Source organism: Meriones unguiculatus, chromosome 10 (assembly GCF_030254825.1).
Source record: "Meriones unguiculatus strain TT.TT164.6M chromosome 10, Bangor_MerUng_6.1, whole genome shotgun sequence".
Taxonomy (NCBI): domain Eukaryota; kingdom Metazoa; phylum Chordata; class Mammalia; order Rodentia; family Muridae; genus Meriones; species Meriones unguiculatus.
This window is the reverse complement of record NC_083358.1, coordinates 97,592,779-97,612,602: the sequence shown is the minus strand read 5'-3', so window position 1 is coordinate 97,612,602 and position 19,824 is coordinate 97,592,779. Positions and strand designations below refer to the sequence as shown.

Below are 19,824 nucleotides of genomic sequence, written 5' to 3'. Positions count from 1 at the left end.
CCCCCCTCCCCTCCCCTCCCCCCCTCCCCTCCCCTCCCCTCTCCTCTCCTCTCCTCTCCTCTTCTCTCCTCTCTTTCTTTCTTATTTTTTTTTCAAGATAGGGTTTCTCTGTGTAGCTTTGCCTGTCCTGGACTCACCTCATAGACCAGGCTGGCCTTGAACTCACAGAGATTCACCTGCCTCTGCCTCCCAGAGTGTGGGATTACAGGAGTGCTCCACCGAGCCCAGCTGCCAGCATGCTTTCTAAAGGGCATAAGTGCATAAGTGCTGGTTAAAATTAAGCTGCCCCCTAGGTAGGGGACAATTCACTGATGCCTATTTTAAGTTCTACTGGCTGCTGGCCTCCTTTGGCTAGCAGCTGAACTCCTCAAGTCCTGGCATCCATGTCAGATAGCCCTAGGCCTTCCTCTTGCAGTCCTGCTGTGATAATTCAATAGTCTCAATACCTCACAGAGCCTTAGCTTGGTTATATCTGCTACTTGGGTGCCAAGATTTCAGGAGATCCTATCTTTGGGAGTCATTATTTAGCCTACTGCCCTAGCCACTGTCTTCATTGTTGTTCTCCTCTTTTTCTTCATAAGATTTATTTTCATTTCATGTATGTGTGTTGTGTGGTAGACATTTCCAGCAGAGATGCAACACAACTGCTCCCCCAGATAGGGATCCTACCACAACAGACCAAAGCCCAGACACCATTAAAGTCCAGCTCAGTGAACCAATTAGTCATAGTGGGATTAAACTTTTAAGGAATTGGGGGGAGGGGTTTCTTATGTGCATTTTTTTTTAAAAAGAATGTATTTATTTATACAACATTTATTTATTATTTATACAACGTTCTGCCTACACACCAGAAGAGGGCACCAGATCTCACTGTAGATGGTTATGAGCCACCATGTGGTTTGCTGGGAATTTAACTCAGGTCCTTTGGAAGAACAACCAGTGTATTCTTAACCTCTGTGCCATCTCTCCAGCCCAAGGGGGAATTATAAGAGCAGAAATGACTCAAAGACGGTAGGCAGCTCCACAGGGTAAGGAGTATCATTTTCATATGGCTCAATTGAACTAAGCCTCTTTCAGGAAGCTTGATGTTTTGTTTCCTTTTAGTCTACTTTGCTGACCTTTGCTTCTTCCAAGCAGCTAGGCTTGTCTTAAAGTGAGTCTGAAGAACCTTTCCCTTTGGGCAGGAGGGGCCTAGTGAATCTGCTCAATTTCAGGGACTTCCTGAAGCTATTTTGAGTTGTTTGCCTTCTACCTTAAGGAGCTAGCACCAGGGCAGGGTGAAATGTTTTGTTCTAGGAGGCAACTGCTATACAACAATGCATTTTCCAGGAAGTATATACATACATGGTAAGTGTGCCTGCTGCATATAGAGGTCAGAAGAGGACTTCAGACCCCCTAGAACTGGAGTTACAGGTGGTTGTGACCTACCATGTGGGTGCTAGGACCCAACCTTTGGTTCTCTGCAGAAGCAGTAAATGCTCTTAAGTGCTGACACATCTCTCCAGTTCCCCAACTGTTTTCTTCTAACAAAGTTCACCAGTGGATCGTCACCGAGCACTGGGCATCATTCATCAGCCCAACCTGACTGCGCACATAGCCACCCATCCTGAAGTCTCCGCGCATGGACCTCTGAACAACTGGGACCTGCATTCCACAGAGGCAGGGGTGTGGGGATACCCCTAAGCACTCCCTCAAAACCTCTAGTTACCGTCACGAAAAGAAGCAGGATGTTACAGACTGGGGTCCTGGACTGTAGTAACTTCTCTTCCGGGGCATCGAGGTGTCTCATCAGGTAATGACCCTCACTGATCGGCCCAATGACCTCAGTCCCATGGATACACACGGTAGAAGGTAAGAACTCACCCGCACAAGTTGTTCTTTAGCCTCCACATGCACACAAATGCTCGAATAAGAGTAACACAGAAAGATAAATAAATCAGTAAATACATGAAGGAGGTAGAAAATAGAAATCCTTCAGAAGCCTCCAGAGCTAGAAGAAGAATTGTTGTATAAAGTTTCCTTCCTTCTAGATCTTGTTCTTCAGCGGTAGAAGCACAGTTTGTGTGTGTGTATGTGTGTGTGTGTGTGTGTGTGTGTGTGTGTGTAAATGTGTGTGCATGTGTATGCATGTGTGCTCAAGTGTGTGGGCACATGAGGAAGCCAGTGAGCCCCCAGAATCCTCCTGTCTCTGTCTCCCAGCGCTGAGGGCTATAGGAGGATAGGGTCATGCCTGTTTATGTTGTTTGTTTGTTTTGTTTTTATTCTTTTTTTCTTTTTTTTTTTTAACATGGATGCTGGGGTCTGAACCTGTGGCCTCAGCATTTTACTGACTGAGCTATCTCTGCAGCCCTGGAATCAGAATTTTAATTTTAATGAAATAAAAGATGACAGATGGGAAAAACAAGGAAAATTAAATGATCTGGGAAAGGAAAGGAGCCTCGCACTCCAGAGTCTGCTTGAAGTCTCTGCATAGCCTCTGCATAGTCAAAAATTCCAGCACGATTAGCATTTGCTGTGAAGACTGCCTCTGGAGAGACAATTTTTTTTTTTTTAATGTAGAGTTGTTTTTTTGTTTTGTTTTCAAATAGTAATGTTAAAATAGCAGTGAGCCATGCTTAAGACCAGTGGCCTTCAGTGTGGCCTCACTCCTCCTGAATACTTTCTAGGAATCTCACAAGAGACTGTTAATTGTTTATAGTAAAAACATCCTAACTCCCCACATTCCTGTGATGCAGGCTTTAACCTTATCAACACTAATTCTGACCAGCGCACTCCAAGAACCACCCTGCGGTCTCAGCACAATGGCTTAGCAACCCTTGGAGGTAATTACTTCAAAACTCACCAAAACCTTCTTTAAGGCAGTAAGCTCCATCCTGTAGTTAGTGCCCTTAGGTGTATCGGTTGCTTTCCCTGGGTGCCTCTCTTTCTATTACGGTTTAAAATTCCTTTAATAACCCCCCAACTGTGCTTCATACTGGCTTGTCCTGCCCTGAAATACCTTTTTAGGAGGTGAAGTCAAGGGCCTCAGTGATAACTTCAGGGTAGTTGGGGCTAGTTTTCTTGCCAGTATGTAAGGGCATTTTCTTCATTTTTTTTTTTTTTTTTTTTTTTTTTTGGTTTGTTTTATTTTTTGAGACAGGTCTTGCTATTGAAGCCTGGGCTGTCCTGGAACTTTCTCTATGTCGCCTAGGCTAGCCTTAAATTTACAGCAATCCTCCTACCTCTGTCTTTGTGGTACTAGGAGTGCTGGGATTCCAGATGTGCTCCTGTGTCCAATCTCCATCTTTTTTTTCAAGGCTTCAGAGAATCCTCCACATGGATAGATTACTCTGCCAATGGATTTCAACCGAAACCACTATGGTGAAGTAATGTAGTCCTGTCTGGCTCGTTCACTTTGCTACAGGAGGCTTGAAGAGGCATTCTTCTGTCTCTTCACATCAAACCTACTCCAAAGCAACCAAGTCTTGGGTGAAGGAAGTCTGGTCTTCCCTAGCTCCTCAGAAATGAGAGAACTTTGTTCTCTGTGGCTGAGCCTCTTAGAGACAAGAGTCTGTCAGAGGGAGAGATTATGTACTTGCAGAGAAGCTTCCATGGCAAGCCCACAAAACACCACTCCCAAACCAGTTCAGATATCAGAGAACATACATCGCCTCCTGCATCACAAAGCCTGGGGACTGCATGGAATTTGAGTGTAATTTGATCCAAAGATCCTTTTGGCTCAGCCTTCTTCATTCTTGTATTAAAAATAGCTAAAGCAGTCAGAGGCATACATTTATCTACACTACAGGGGAAAAAGAAATCCGACCTGGGATTTCCAAACTCTGGAGGTACATCATGAAAGCATAGGTTTAGATCACGTGCCCACATTCAGGCCAACTGTTGCCAGGGAAAACAGAAAGTCCTGAAGGACTGGGTTCATGTCAACCTCAATTTGGAGTTGAGGAGTAGATGGCTTTCCCAAAGTTAGGGGTATTTTCCAAAGAAACCTGACTTGTTGGGAAAGGGTAAGTAGGTAGGTAGGGACCTACAAGAGAGTGGAAGGGTATGTGGGTTCAAGGAGAACCAAGCAGAAGCTCTGGACCATGAAACCCCATGCCTGGGGTCCTATAGAACCCCAAGGGAGTAGAGAGAACCCAATACAACTGTTTGCAATTGGGCAGCCCCAGGGACTTAGCGTCAGCAGGACGCAGCATCACTTTGCTGCCAAGAAGCGAGCCACATGTCCTCCCCTTTATTTAAAAAAAAAAAAAAAAAAGGACCTGTTTCCTTACTCCACCCTCACCCACAGACATCCTCTGTGTCCCCTCCCTTAAAAAACCTCCCACATGACCTTTTGGATTCTGCTGCACAGTTCCACCACCTAAATCCCAACAACAACCCGGTGCCTTCCCAAAAGCACTATGAATATTGAGATCTGATAGTCTGTCTTTATTCTAGAATAAATTCCTAGAAATAGAATCACTGGGTCAAAGGGCTTACACATTTCCAACTTTAAAGAGACGGTGCTGTTTGTAAGCTCTGGAAATGTCTAGTATCTCCTAGCATGTAAACACTCTTCATCTTTTTCATACTTTCTGCCCTCACTGATCTGATCTGGCTTTTTGAAATTACAAGGGCTAGCATCTCTTCTCCTACTTATCAGACAATCATAAATCTAGGAATCACTTGCCCTGGTCCTTTGTTCAGCTCTGTATTGGTTTGTTTATCTTTTCCTTTTTCTTGGTGACTTGTGAAAGCTCTTTGTAATACATGGATACAGACTCTTTGTTTCATCTGTCACAGACATTTTCCCCAGCTTGTCTTTTATGTTTTAATTTTGTAGAGAGAGTACTTTTGTTTCCTAAACTGGGCTAATCTCATGTACTTAAATATGTCAGGCTTCCATGGGTTTCTGCTTAGAAAGATCTGTCTTCTCTGCTCTAAATTAAAAACCAATATGAGCCAGTCAGTTGTGCTTAACACCTTTAATTTCAGCACTTGAGAGGCAGAGGCAGTCAGACCTCTGAGTTCAAAGCCAGCCTGATCAACAGAGTGAGTTCAGAGACAACAGAGCTACACAGAAAAATTGAAAAATCAATAATAATAACAACGATGGACACAATGTCCCCTGTTTTCTTTCATATTTTCTGTGGGTTTTTATAGTTTAACACCTTCTCTATCTGGGAGTTACTGCATTATAGTTGGAGGCAGACTAACTAATGGGTAGGACAGAATAACTTTGTGCATTGCAGAACCTCTGCAGCTTTTTCCTACAGAGATGTCTTTTGTTAGCATCTTCTTTCCAAGAAGCAACTAGAGGGATTAGAAGGAAAGCTGATGCTTCTTTAATTTCAGAGACAGCCAGAAAAGGAATCAAATGGGAACAGGAAGCAACTTCTGATGTAGGTACTCCAGAGACAGGCTTAGCCCTGCAGCAAAGAAGAAAGGATGGTGAAAAAGCTACCTTCATCTTAGGAAGAATCTTGACAGGGATGCGGGGGAGTCCATCTAAAGGATGGGACACCAGGAAGTATAGAGGAATTTTAATTCAGAACGTGGCTGTTCTGGCAAAAAATCACCTCCAAAGACCTTCTAGGCCTGTGTAAATCCAGCTGGGATACAGACACACCTTTAATCCAGGAGACAGAGCCAAGCAGATCTGAGTTCAAGGCCAGCCTGGTATAGAGCAAGTTTCAAGTAAAGAAAAGTTTAGACCTAGGTGTGGTGCCACATGCCTTTAATCCCAAATAATGAAGGTGAAATTTTAAAAGGAAGCACCGTGTTTGAAAGTGCTGCCTAATTGAATGTCAGAAAAAAGTGAAAGATTCGACAGAACAGGATACGCCCAACTCTCATGAGAAGATAGAGGAAAGGGAAGCTACGTAGAGGGACAATAAGAAAGCGAGGAAGTTTTACCAAGACAGCAATAGAAAGACAGATTGCAGAGAGAGAGAGAATTCAGGTGAAGACAGAACAAACCAGAGAACGAGAAGGAGCCAGAAGATTAGAAAATACTGCTGGAGTTAGTTTGAGGCCAAACAGAACAATTCAGAGGCTGAGAGAAGAGCCAAATTGAACAAGTAAGCTGGGAGTGGAGTTTGAGCCACAACAGTTGAGTTGAACCAGGCAGCCCAGAGCTCAGTAAGAACAAGAAAGGGTAAGCTTATTAAGCAGTAAGTCTCAGAGGCTGAAAACATTCTAGACTTAGGTTAGATTGTATGGAGGCTAGAAGCTTCCAGGACTAGGCCTAGGTTAGCAGAAGGAGACAGGAAGCCTCCCAGATAACAATTGAAACAGGAGAGTAAAAGTTCTATTTACAAGGGAGCATTGTTTTCCCCACCTAACAGGGTGGCTTCATTAGTGTGCATGTGTTTATTGCAGAAGGATTTTTGAGCCCTGGAAAGGACCACCACATCCTGGTTCAGTGATAATGGAAGCCAGCCTGACCCCGAGACAGCAGGAGAATCTGCTCTGCTGCAGATGCCAGAAAGCTATCATTTTTAAAAGATTCTTTTCACACATCTAATTTAACATCTTCAGAGCCGAAAAAGTAATCCTGGACTCCAGAGAAGTGGATGCAGCTTGGGGACAATAGCTGAGCCCCACAGCAGGGGCTGGATGCGGAGGGCCCACGAAACAGCTGCCCCTCGCTGCTCAGCATGGCAGCAGCGTGAACTCACCTGATCCTACATGTTCATATTCTAGAACTACCGGAAGGCATGGACGTGCACCTTGTGTGGTAGATATTCCATGAGGGCCACCTAAATGCATGTGCCAGGGGTCTGGGAAACAGGACTGATCTTCTCACGTCTAGCTGGGGACCACATAGGACAGCCCCTCCCATTCCTAAGAGTATGCCAAAAGCAGAGGCCTGGAGAACACATGTTGGCTGAGAAATGGCCACTACTGTGTCTCCCTCTTGCCCCCGGATGGGCAACCTCCAGTGAACAGCCCCAGCAATGACAGGCTCTATGGTTCCCCACTGCCTGACATTCCTGACCCTATTCCTGCTGACTCACTACAACATGATTGATCTAGCTTCGGGCAGGAGGCCAGCAGGAGCCAGAGGAGAACAGGGTGAAAAGCACAGGATCAAGGATTCTGTCAGGAGAGAGAGGCACCTTCCTGTTTCTGCTGTTTTGAAGGGGTGATCAGGAAGTGGACTTCCTGGAGGCCAAAGTGGACTTCTTCTCCATCCCTGACTCAGCCAGGCCTCACCACCTCCCACTCAGAGAACCAGCTCCCTCTAGCCCCTGCTCCTGAGTTAAAGCCCCTCCACAGCTGGCCTGATCATTACCTATGTTCCCAGCTGTGATAATCTAGTGTGATTGCCTGTGAGTGTGCTACAATGTGCCAACAAGTGTGGTCAAGTACAATGGTGCCAGTCCATGAGTGACTCAGAATCACTGTGTAATTGCGTGCAGCTGGCTCTGATTACACACAGAAGAAATGGTTGCTTGTGCTTGCATGTGGTTACATCTTACTGTGTTCATTTGTGCGATGGTGTGCTGCAGCCCGTGGGTGCTTGCTTGCCTGTGGTTACACGTGTTCCAAGTAGCTTCGTGCTGCCGAGTACAGTATGTGGTGGATGTGCCAATAAGTAGCTGTGTGTAGGTGGGTGGGGCTTTGTGTGATCCTTCATATATCCATGTGTGTCCCAAGGCCTAGGCCCAAAGAGATCACTGGTCTGCAGCCTGTATGCTATGGTAGGGAGAGGAGGTGGGGTGTGTGTGTGTGTCTGAGAGAGAGAGGGAGAGGGGGAGAGAGAGAGGGAGAGAGTTTTGTATGTTCTCTCCTAATTCCTATCCCTGAGGAGGCCAAAAGCCTCCACTTAATGAAAGGACTCAGAACAGGCTGCAGGATGCTCTTCCCCTGGGTCACTGACCATTTTTAGAGTGTTTTCTTGGAAGTCACGCTGAGCTTCCGAGTAATGCCAGCCCAGCTGAGCTCTCACAACAGCTGACCCCAGGCTCACAATGTCACGGTATAGACTCCACCCTGGCCCAGGCTGCTTCCCAGCCCTGCAGAGATGGCCTTCATCTCTCAGCCTGGCCACCCGTGGTCATTTCTCTCTACCCTTCATCTGGCTGCAGAAGAAATATAGGTGCCTAGTTCCCCACCTCACAGCCCTGAAGACAGACTTTCCAGGAGTTGACCACTAACTCTTTCAGGGATGACGAAAACCTCCCCAGCAAGGACTATACAATGCTTTCCATGTCTGCATGCTTACATTTTTGACTGCCAGGCTACTTCATTAGAACCTTTGGTGGAGGGACCTTTTCACCTAAGAGCTTCCAGGCCTGTTCCCTCCTCCGTACAGGGGAGCCACAGCCTCAGCTCCAAGCAACTCCCCACCAGCCCCTCTTGTAGCTACGGCCTCCTCTGCTTCTCTGAGAAGACTCACAGGACTGTGACCTTGTCCAGAAATGACAGGACTTATTCATCTGATTTATTTTCTGTAGCTCCCAGCTGTGTGGGTATGCAAGCCCCACACTGCTTCTGTCCCTGCTGAGAAAAAAATCCTCGTGTGGATGCTGGACAGATTGAGAACAGGGTGAACAGGAGTCTTCAGTACCTTGAGGAGAGGAAGGGCAGGAACAAAGAAACCCAGGGTCAGGAGTCAGAGTACTCGGTATGAAGGGCTGGACTGGAGTCAGGGCATGCCTGCCTTGCCAACACCAGTGAACTCACAGATGGGGGGGGGCTCCTGGAAAAGCAGTTCCTAGACCAGCGGTATCCTAACTCCCTGTCCCAAAGCTGTGTGAATAGCGAAGGCTAATTTCATTCCCTGGGCTTCAGTTTAGCCACCTCAAAGACTGAAAAAAAGATCATGGAAGTGAAATATGTGAAGCGCTTGATGGCTTCCACCAGCAACCTGAAGACAATTTTGACTCCAAGTCCAAGGTCTTTCCCGGCCTAGACGGTCTACATTTCTGGAAGGGTTACTCTTCTCTTACCCCTTCAGAAGAGCCCATGGAGACTCTACTTAGAAAGGATGGAGAAAGAGCTGGGCAGGAAAGACTGAAGAAAGTCCATGGGGGGAAGTGTGAAGGTGAACATGACCGCCAGGACTGTGGTGCCTCCCATGTCAGCTCTTAGACGCTAGTACCTAACAAGACTTTTCTCACTCCTCCCAGCTCTGTCATCTAAGTTATCCTCTCCTCCCAGCCCATCCCTCCTCCCCACTGCTGTTCAACTACCTCAGGTCCCCTGGGGCTGCAGTTTTGGCTTTAGTTAAAAACACCTGGTAAGCATTACAGTTCAACATTCATAGACTATCTGAACCAAACCAGCATCCTCCCCATGGGGAGGTCAACAGAGAGGCTTGATATTTATCAAGACACCACTGGTCTTATTTTCTAAAAGCAGTCAGTTACAACAGGAAGAATGTCTATTGATCACCCTGCTCAATGCCACATGAAAAACCCCACTGACATCAATGTCCAAAAAAGTAGTAGAAATGACAGGACTAGGTTAGTAGAAGCGATTGTGTATAGTGAGTGGGTCCTGAGGACCAACTACTGGCCAACATCTCAAAATGGGCCAAAGAAAGACAGCTGCTCCTTGCTGCCTTCTGTGACATTTCTGGAGTCTTTACTGAGTGCTAGATGCAAGAGTATTCTTCCATCTCATACCTCAGCCCCTTATGAGCCATTTGGGTCAAAAGTCAGCTTTCCAGAGACAGATTTAAGTTGGCTCCCATTAGCCTGCATTCTCACATTTTTGTGACTACTCCCCTTCAGTGTGGTAAAAGTGGACCCACGCATCCCTTCTAGCCAATAGAATAAGGAAAAAAGTGGGGGTTGTCAGTGCCATTACTATTTTATATTATCAAAGACCTAGTCTTGCTAGCAGTCAGGCAATGTGAGATTACCCCACTTCCAAGTGTTTGGCTTCTAAAACGCCTGCTGCAAGGATCCAGGGCCTCTAACTAGTGATGCTCAAAGACATTAGACTTCATTGGAGACCATACTGCGTTTGTCACAGGTGGCTATGATTGGCATGGGACTGGGTAGCTGGGATCTTATTCTCCAGACATTTAGCAGGGAGGAAATGAACAGAGCAGAGGGCAGGCATGACAAGGGGACCTCCATGTGCCAAGTTTTAGCCTATGATGACTCAGCAGCTCCACAGGTCTTTGCCAGTGAGCTGGCTGGCTAGTATACATCAGACAGGTTCCTAGCAGGAAGCAGACAGCACACACAAATTGGGCATTTGAAGAGCATTCCATGAAGACACTAAGTCCTGGGGGATATACAAAAGCTTGTAAGAACCTGGACCAAGATTGGTAACCCATCCCACTGCCAGCCTCACGAGCCACAGGATATTATCAGAGCAGCAGGGAGCTTGAGCTGAGTGGAGAGGGCATCAGGCATGAAGGTGGTTCCACTTGGGTGTACAGCCAGGCTGTGGCACCCTGAAGGAAGCGTTGTATGTCCTAACCTTGCCCTGTCTCTGCCTCCCTCCCACAGACTGAGAGTGTCAGGACAGTGAGAGGCACCTGCTGGCACAGCTCCCTCAGGGCACCTCCTGTGGAACAGGGCAGAGCAAAGATTGAGGCTTACTGTGGCAAGGTAGTAGTCAAACACTACCCAGAGGCAGGAAAAACGCCTGGTTTTTTTTGGCAGTGTTCTTCCATGCTCATGATCAGCACCTCTTAAACTATGATTAACAGCTCATTTCGCAAACCTCTACCTCCAAAACTATTTACATTACAATTCATAATGGTAGCAAACTTACAGTCATGATGTAGCAATGAAAATAATTTTTAGGTTGCAGGTCCCCCAACATGAAGAACTGGAATAAAGGGTTTCAGCATTAGGAAGATTGAAAATCATTGTTGGTGGACACCAGTGCACACAGACCCTGTTGTAAGATAAGACAGATTTCCCAACAAATTCAAAAAAAGCCTTAAACATCCCTCGGCCACTTTGCACTACTACACAGTCATGTGAAGAGGCATTCTCAGCACTGATAAAATATTAGTCAACTCTGAAAAACATTCAACATGCTTTATATCCTGCAAGAACAAATATTAGTCCAAGATTTACATTTTAATGTAAAAACAACCAGATACAACTGTCTCATTAATATACAAATTTTCTTTTTATCGCTAATAAATGGAAAATCATACGTATATAAAATTATTTTAAACGATATTTATTTGTGATTTATTACGGAAAAAGAAGGAGGAGGAGAAGGAGGGATCCACTCTTAACTTCACCCTTCTGACTTGAGAATTCTGGACAACCCATTCAACTTTTTCAGGCCTCAGTTCCTTTCTCTGTTAAAGGAATGGTGAGTATCCTTTGAAATAATTTCACATGCTTATGGGTCCCTGATTGGACTCTGGAACACATAGGACTGACTGCTAGCATATGCTAAGAGTCAGCAACAAGAAAAGCAAGCTCTGGACCTTTGAAAAGCCAGATAGATACCAGCCACAAAGCTCTAAGTGTTGGGGGTTGGTCTTGTATTTTGATGTTAATTTCTGGCCCTCAAGATCTAGTACTACCTGGCTACACCTATCCTTGTTGTGTGAGGCATTATTCCTGATTGGTTGATTAAAAAGCCTAAAACCTGGGCAGTGCAGAATGGAGTAGGTGTGGTTAAGGTCCTCAGGCCTTGGGGGATAGAAGAATCATGGGAAAAACAGACAGACAGATAGGAAACAGAGACAGGAAGAGAGGAGGAAGGAGGACTCCATGATGGGTTAGTGTGGAGAAGAAATCATGTGGACTGGGAGGAAGGACTCCAATAACGGTGTGGAAAGGCCCAGACGCAGAGTACAAGCAAGTATTTATAAGATTATGGATGGAAGGTAGGATAGCATTGAATGGGGACTGGACGGTGGATGGTGAAGTTATTGAGATATTGAGATAGGAATTATCTGCCCAGCCCAAGGGATTTTAAGGCAATTATAAAATCTAGCAGGTGTCTATGTTTTATTTGATTGTGGTAGTGGGTTAAATAATACCACTGTAATAATTATAGGGCAAATAATAATAATAACAACACTATATAGCCCAACACCATTTTATTTTCAACAACATATGACACCCAACTAATTTTATGTATCCACAACCTTAAAATCTTAAAAGAAAAGCAAGCGCTGGCCTGCTGAGAAGCCAGATATCAGCTGTAAAGTGAGCTCTAAATGAGGGAACCCACTGCGTACAATAATGACAGCCTGGCTCAGAAGCCTCAGCATCCTTGCCAGGACTTGTGCCTTAGAGCCTCTCTCCACATGTGTGCCCAGACCTGCAGCAGCAGAAGGAGGGTGCCTTGTTTCCTGGTCCCTCAGAACTCCAGGGCTGGCCCTTAGCGAATGAGTGAGTTGGATGGAGGAATGGAGATCAGCATGGGTCCAGCTCTAAGGACTATTGGCAGGATAGAGTCCCTCCCAGGCTCCCACACTTCTGTATTCTAGATTTGGGCATGTATAAATAAGGAGCCCACAGCTTCACAGGTACCCAAGGCAGCTAGACAGCTGGTTATTAGAAAGCAACAGCCTGCCTTGGATCTCCCGGGGTCTCCAATGCGAAGAGAGGTTCAATACCCCCAGAGTCTCATCAGATCTGCCCCACCCCTAATCTACCAGTGCCCAAAACAAAGGTTCCTGGTGAGACCCACAGGCCTCTTTCCTTTACTTCTTATCACCCACATCAGAGTTTACAGGAAGAGGGTTTCAAAACCTCAGAGTCAAAGCTGCACTGAGGTTAGCATTTTTTTTTTTTCAAGAGAAAGGAAACCAGAAGAACAGGAAGAAGCGCAGGTGCAGCAGGCTAAGGCATTAGTTATGGAGGGAAGGGCTTGAGCAAAGGGTGTGGGCACCAAAGGGACACCTTCTCCCCAGCCTCCTTACTCAGAAGCAGAAAGGTCAAAGGGTATGTGTTTATATTGGCATGGAGATATTTGATGAGGCCTGTCCTGCCCTGTAACTAATACCTTCCCCTTGTCTGGTGGCCTCTTTGCCTAGAGAGACTGAAAGGACTTGAAGCCAGTGTGGTTGAGCCCCCTGTCCCTGAACTGCTTAGGTACAGAATGCTGGCCTCATTTCCCCACCTTTCCTCCCTCAGGCTGGCCACACCACCATACAGCCTCTGAGCAGGGTTGTTCTGTGGACAGTCATATCTGCTCTGGTCCATCTGAGGTGCCTTCTAGAGCTGAAAATGGGAAACATCACATTTCCCTATCTCCAACGAGACTGCGATGAAATGCTCTGAGTGGCTTGCGAGATGGTTATCTACTGCATGTGATGTGGGGTGGACTTGAAGCTGTTTATTTTACTATCTGCAGTTTCCATTGATTTCATCTTTATTTGTTTTATCTTGTTATGTTGAATATATCCTTCTTTCTGAAAAATCTTTGGAAGTTGTGGAATGTCTCAAATATTCAGAAATTGATAGGAAATGTCATCACCTGCTCTCTAGAACTTTTAGTTCTTCCTTCTCCCCCTCACCCTTCCTCTCCTCCTGTATCCCAGGCTGACTTCAAACTTAATTAATCAAGCTACCTTGCTTCCTTAACAGAACTGCTCTACACATACTGTTCTTCAACTTGACATTTTCTGCAACTTATCAGTGTTTTCGTTGCTGTTGTTTTTACATCTCACCATGTGAATACTTGTAAATGTACAGTATTCTCTTACACATCTGTCGGAGGCTCCGTTCTATGTCCTGTTTCCCACAGGCAGGCACTTAGGTGGTTTCCAGTTGCTGTGTTATTCTAAACAAGCCTACACAACACTTCTGCCACAGCATTCTGGTCACTTGTGGGAATCCTGCTTGCTGTAAAACATTTTACCGAGAAGTGCAGGTTCTGGAGGAAAGTATACTGAACATTTGCCATCTTGAAAAAAATTGTCAACTTGTCTTCTAAAAGTGAGCAACTTGAACACCTACTTAGATCACAGGGGAGCTTTTGTCTCCTCACGTCTTCAAGAACCAGCTACTTGTACCGCTGTTGGCCTTTTGTTTATTTTCTGTGAACTGTTGGTTTCTATGCTTTCTCACCAGAATTTTATATTTTCTTTTCTTTTTTTTTTAACAGTTGAATCTTTGGTTCATCAGGAATCAAGTCTAGATGCTGAGTGGGCTAGGTATCCTTTTCAATGAAAGTGTAGTGAACTTTCCTTTTTTGTAAATAAATCTAATTGTACGCCTTGACAAGGAAGGGAGGATTTCTCTCTGCCCCTGAGAAGCCACAGACGGAGTTTGTCTCAGGTTCTGGTGCAAACCAGGTAGACATGAAAGGTGAACCCAAAGAAACGATGCTTGCTTTCACACCGGAGGGATGAGTGAAAATCAAGAAGGATGGGAGGGAGGGAGGGAAAGAATGTTCTGGAACCAGAGGGGTGTAATAAGTGTAAAGGCTTGAGTTGGGAAGGTTGAGTTAGGAAGGCTGAGGGGTACACAAAAAAGAGGCCACTGTGGGCTAGTCTGAAGACTTCAGATCTGTGGGAAGTGAAGAGCCAAGCCCACTTCCAGCAGGAGATTGATGTAATGGGATTGGGGCAGGGCACTTGTAAAGATCTAGTCTCTGGTGGAAGTGATTAATTTGGGGAAATATTTGGAAGGGGACAGGTAAGGTCTGAGTGACCAGGGAAGCTGGCTGAGGGGCAGAAGAGTCAAAGATGAGGCACCAATGGATGATGTCTACTCCGTGAGTAAATAATAATGTTATGTCTAGAGAAGCATGGCCAGGGCCAAGTTCAAGCATAGAGCATAGAAAGTTGTGGGTTCCTTTGAGCACAGCACAGGTCCACAGCTCCATTTCTACACAGGATGGTGTAAGAGTACAGATAACGGCTATATCTATTCACACAGACAAAAAACGTTGAGCAATGCTTGCAAAGTATAATAGATAAGTTATTACATAAGGTGTGCGGTGGATTAGTGGAGAATCTAAGGAGAAAGAAACGAGAGTTAGGAGGTCATAGAAGAGAACAGTCATTTGTAGGTAGGGCATTCATCCAAGCAAGTTGGATCAAGATTCTCAGAGGCATCGTAGGTTTATTCAGGCTGAGCGAGCTCCTCTTTGGAAAAAGAGTATTTTAAAAAATCATATTCTTGCAAATTTTACAAAGGGGTTACATTCTGAAGAAATCTCCGTTAGAAGGAGCCGGTGTCAGCCAGTTGGTGATTCCCAGCACAGACTGCAGAGTCCCTCGTGAGCAATAAACTGTGGGAAGTAGAGGGTAGGCATGTGCCATAGTAAGAAACTGTGTGACAAAGAGCAAGAAGCCATTATGCCGGCCGGCCAGCCATTTCCCGATCTGTAGATGGGAGTATTAGCGTGTCTTTCTATGGTTTTAAAGGACGAATAAAGACATAGAAGTAAAGTGCTTGGCCAAGTCTCAGGAATAAATGATACCGATTTTTAAACATTTTATTCCTACCCCACACAGAAGGAGAACCAGCAATCTCCTCTTCTGGAAAGGACCAGAAAGAACTAGAATCCAAAAATGAGTCAGAACATATGGCTCCAGGGTAGAGCTTAACATTTGTGAGGCCCAGGGTTCTATCCCCAGCACTTGAGGGAGGGAAAAAGAGCGTTTTGGTCCTGGATGACAGGCAAGCCCCACACGGCCTGTGGGTGCTGGGCTTAGTGGCACCGGATGTATATACTGTCTCTGCGGCTTTTGACCCGAAGAATTAGCCTGTGTCAATGACCCTCTGAAGCAGAGCTTTAAGGAGACCAAACATCCCTTCAGGATGCAATTGCCTCTCAGGCACCAACGCTTGGATGCAACCAGCATGAAGAGCAGAGGCTGCAGGCTTCCAGCAGGCGTGGAACTACAACCGAGGGTTCCACCATCTGAGCTGCTGGTACCTCACTTGCAGCCTGACAGGATGATAGCCTGATCAGTGCTCTCCAAGGCAGATCTGAAGGGTCCTGTAGAGCAGGGGGAAAAAAAAAAAAAAAAAAAAAAAGCCAACGAACCCTCCAGGGGCTGCCTGAGAAAAGGAAACGATATTTTGAGAACCTTGAGTACTGGATGATTCTGAAAGTCTCCCCAGGCCTTGGGTGTGTGGCTGCAGCAGGCATCTAACAAAGCAAGTGTGGCCCGTGGTGGCTTCTGGTGACGTCCAATGACCTAAAATAAATAAACCCATAATCAGAGGGTGCCGCGGCTTGGCTGCTGTGGGCTCGCTTACCCACGAGTCATAATAATTTGCTGGGATAGCGCATCGGCCGTTAGCCCTCCAAGTCCAGTTACTAAGAGGTTACGAGACAGACAGTCTTTCCAAAAGGAAAAACCACCACAGGATGTTCCAGATTCGGGCCCTAATCACAACCTAAACAGAATGGACTTGCTGTTGTTGATAAATCTGTATAAAGAGTTCGGGAATGGAGCAGCTGGGAGACTGCCACTGGTTTGCCAGCAGAATATAATAAAATCGACTCGGTGGTAGAATGATATAATGCCTTCATCACTTCAAAGGTCCCTCAGTTAACCAAGGTGCATCCTTCAGATGCCTATTGTTTCCTGCATGTTTATGACCATCTCGGGGCCACGGTTGCTTGCAGGAGTGACTAAGTCTACCACAGCTATAACCACCCTTGCTTGGCACAGTGCCTGTCTGTGATAATTAAGTGACCTCGCACAGCCATTCCCAGCCACCCCCACGATTGCTCTGTTGCTGCGGCAACAGGAAGCAGTCAACCAACAGAAACCAGGTTAGAGCAAAACAGAAGGAAGTCGGCAAACAGGACACTTGCAGGGCTGTCCCGCTGTCCCCCTCCCCTCCTCACCCGTCCGCCACACACATACCTGTCTACCACACTTTTTGCACATGGGATCTTCCTGGAAAGACACAGGAAGATCTGCTTTTGGCCTCACCAAAGAAAGGCTTTCAGGTGGCCTCAGTCATACAGGTTGACTAGTGTCACGCACCTGTCCCCTCCCCTGTGCTGGCCTCTTTCCTGAGCTGGCATCCTAGCAGCATGATGCCAGCCCCAGACTTGCTGAGTTCGCCCCCCAGGCTGCCCCTCTGCTGTCTTTTCTGGCCAGGTCCCTGGCTGCAGTGACCTCATGTGCCATTTCCATCTTGGAGGTGACAGAGCACAGTCACCCAGTCCTCTCTCCCATTCGGCAGATGTGGGACTGAGAACTGGGAAGAGAGACCCGGAGGAGTCCAAGTCACACCCGCAGTAAGTCAGGAGACCTGCTCAGGTCACCTAGCCTTAGGTCGCAGTCTTTTTCTGTTTGAGAGCTCCAAGCATCCTGTGATGTGTGACACAGCGAACTCAGGATGTTGCAATGTTTCCTAGGAAGGGGTCAGAGTTTCCATAGACTGACCCTGGTGACCTTTAATCACTGTGTGATACACAGAGGAGGAGGCAAGGCTGGAGGGACGCTATCCTTCCCTCCTCCTAGGCTAGGGGCAGGAGGGCGTGTGCCAAGCAGCCTTAGAATTTACTCAGCCCTTCATCATTTGGGTGACCTTGGGCAGAGTACTTTACCTGCTGTTAAGGGTTTTTTTTTCGCTAGACAAGAAGACTTCCATGATGGGACTGTTGGGAGGATGGCTTGACATTAGTCACAGTGGTTAGGAGGGCGCGTGGGGAACGCTCAACAAACGACAGCAGCCATCGACATCCCTTCGATGAGACGGTCACACCCCCATCATCATCATCATCATCGGCATCTGTGCAGTCATCTACAGGTGTGCAGAAGGCTGGAGCTACTGCAGGGGCATCACAGCCCCGGGGTGTGTGTGTGACTGGCCTGTGCCTTATAGGAGGTACTTCTGGTGACAAAGATTGCCCAAGGTTCCCCATCCCTACTTTTCAGAAGCAGGCCTGGAAGGATGAAGAAGCAGCTTTGTGGGTTTCTGTGCCTGGTTAAACACACGGGCTGCCAAGTGGCTGGCCAAGGCTGGAATTCCCCAAGAGCAGCCTACAGAGGCTCACTCCCCCTGTGGCCTCCACCCCCTGCAGTCAAGCTGGGATCTGCACTCCCTGGGCCCAGGCCCGGAAGCCTGAAAGGCTGCCAGCTTCTCCCCCACTGTTATCAATGCCAGCCCTCCCCAGAACCCCTTCTAGATGTCTCAAACTTGATGAAGGAGACCAGCTCTTGCTACAAAGGGTCTTAAAACCTCAGCCCAGAGGACTCTTCTACGGGGGGTGGGGGGGACTGCTGGGAAGGGAGGGTGGGGCTAGAGGCAGGGGTGGAGGGTCATTAATTCTTCCAAGGCCAGTTGGCTCCAGCCTCCAGCACAGCGGCTCCACTCATCCCCGGGGCCAGGACACGGTTTCTGCAGAGTCATCCTTTCTTGTCCAGAGGGATTCTGGCCCAAAGCCACATTCCTGGTGGGGTCTGAATGCGGCAGGGACCGGAAGCATCCTGTCTTACCCACCCCCAGCACCGCAGCTCTGGGACAAGATGGTTTCCCAGTAGCCTCCACTGGCGGTAAGGCAGTCGCCTCCCACTTTGTCCAGGTTCTGTAGACTCTGGCCCTCCGTGCACCCAGACCTCCGGTGCAGGGAGGTAGTCAGGCAGTGTTGTGGGAGGAGGGGATGACCTATTGGGAGCAGGGTCCCAGGGAGATATAGAGACTGTTTACAACCCTGCAGGGTTGGAGGTGAGAGATGACTCAGCTAGAAAGAGCACTTGCTATGAAAACTGCCAACCTGAGTTTAATCCTGGGAACCCACACAGTGGAAGGAGAGGACCGACTCCTGAAAGTTGTCCACTGACCTCCACATGTGTGTCATGGCCTACACGTGTGTGCACACATACCTACAGAAACATAAAACCAAAAGCCTGCCTGGGGCTGGAGAGATGGCTTGGTCCATGAAAGGCTTTCTGTGCAAGCGTGAGGACATGAGTTCGGATTCCCAGCATCTGGTGAATAAGAGTGATGGTGTCTACCTGTAGCCCCGGAACTGAGGAAGCAGAGGCAGGAGGGTCCCTGGAGGTCACTGGCTAGTCTTGTCAAACCAATGGTCTTCTGGTGCAATGACAGACTGTCTCAAAAAGGTGGAGCATGGTCGAGGAAGACACAGACATATGTGGTCTCCACCCACAGCTACACACGTGTGCACGGGCTCCCATCTGCATGAACACACACACATAATCCACACACACCACATACATACCCAAGACACAAAAACAGAACAGCCCCGACTTCCCACTGGGCCCTAGCTGTGGGATCAGAAGCCCCAGTGAAAAGGAGCCTCGCTGCCTCAGGACTGCAGTGCAGATAGCCTCATCCCTAGTCCCATACTGACCTCTAACCCAACGACTTCCAGCATCTCTTTCCTGAGGGAAATGTGGCCGCAGACCAGTAATGGAGACACACCTTCTGCAGGGTAAACACCTCAGGAACACGTGTAGAGAACCCAGTGTGTGCCAGGCCCTGCCCTGGGCGCCGCCCTGGATGGATGTGCCCAGCTTCTGGTACCTCTCCCATCTTTTCCAGTGTTACCACCCCTGCCTCCTCTTACCCTCTCATCCCAGATTGCCTACATTCAGACTGTCTAGCAATGTAACACTGAGCTCTGGGCCTCGGCTGCTATAGAGTAGAGGTAAGGAGCCCTACCTCAGAGAGACTGAAACACTCCCTATGGCTTGCCTCCAGCCTCCCCTCGCATGCCTTTCCTCTCTTCTGCAGAGACCTAGAAATCTAGACTTTTAGAAGTTTTCAGAGGGAAGACCAACTCGGGGACAGTTTTCGGGGGGCAGGCCAGGATTCTGAGAGAGCCATGAGCTCTTGAGGCATTTCTTTGTTGCTGAGTGTTCTACAACTGTCCTGGAAAGTGGATGAGGGCAGGAGACTGGGGTCGGGGGGTAAGACCGCTGCCCTTGAGTGCAATGCCAGTCACATTGAATCTGAG

At 47.3% G+C, this 19,824-nt stretch overlaps 2 long non-coding RNA genes across 3 annotated transcripts in view; one reads left to right on the top strand and one right to left on the bottom strand.

The window, feature by feature from the left end:
• LOC132656933 (uncharacterized) overlaps positions 1–11,019 on the top strand; it is a 29,617-nt gene extending 18,598 nt beyond the window's left edge. Inside the window, exons 1-3 of one of the 2 annotated variants that reach the window (XR_009594756.1) lie at positions 81–1,851; positions 2,736–2,822; positions 6,361–11,019. This is a non-coding gene — a long non-coding RNA (uncharacterized LOC132656933). Of the gene's footprint in view, positions 1–80; positions 2,823–6,360 lie in introns of those variants that run through there. The other variant, XR_009594757.1, reaches the window with a different exon arrangement.
• A 4,332-nt stretch (positions 11,020–15,351) lies between these two features.
• On the bottom strand, positions 15,352–17,167 carry LOC132657063 (uncharacterized). The gene is made up of 2 exons (XR_009594906.1): positions 16,757–17,167; positions 15,352–16,078 (listed from the first exon to the last, which is right to left on the bottom strand). It is a non-coding gene; the product is annotated as an uncharacterized LOC132657063 (long non-coding RNA).
• Between the last annotated feature and the right edge of the window lie 2,657 nt (positions 17,168–19,824).